The sequence below is a fragment of the Hippoglossus hippoglossus genome, chromosome 3 (genome assembly GCF_009819705.1).
Source record: "Hippoglossus hippoglossus isolate fHipHip1 chromosome 3, fHipHip1.pri, whole genome shotgun sequence".
Classification (NCBI taxonomy): domain Eukaryota; kingdom Metazoa; phylum Chordata; class Actinopteri; order Pleuronectiformes; family Pleuronectidae; genus Hippoglossus; species Hippoglossus hippoglossus.
This window is the reverse complement of record NC_047153.1, coordinates 638,679-639,099: the sequence shown is the minus strand read 5'-3', so window position 1 is coordinate 639,099 and position 421 is coordinate 638,679.

Sequence of the window (421 nt, the reverse complement as noted above, 5' to 3'; positions counted from 1 at the left end):
AAATTGAATTGAGCTAAAAATCTGAATACTTGAGAGAAATGTCGTAATATTCAGAGAGGAAAAAATAGAATTCAACTTTTTTCAATGATTAACATTTGAAGAGAAACTCTCTTAATATTTTAAGATGTTAATTTTCTGTAATAAGTGAATTGTAGTGAAATTATAGTTTAACATCATCTTCTGTAAAAAAGGATCCATCGTTAATAATCTAGTTCCAGTTTTTGTAAAAGAAACTTGTCCACTGACAGATTTTCATATTTAATCATTTATTGGCATTACTTTATTAAATCTAACAAAATAAAGTGAACCTACACTGAAGTCAGTGATTTCTGTTGAGTTGTGAGTTAAAAGATTTTAAAGACTTTAGTTAATATAATAAAAACCTCAGAGAAAACAGATTCCTGCTTCGTCGTTATCGAAG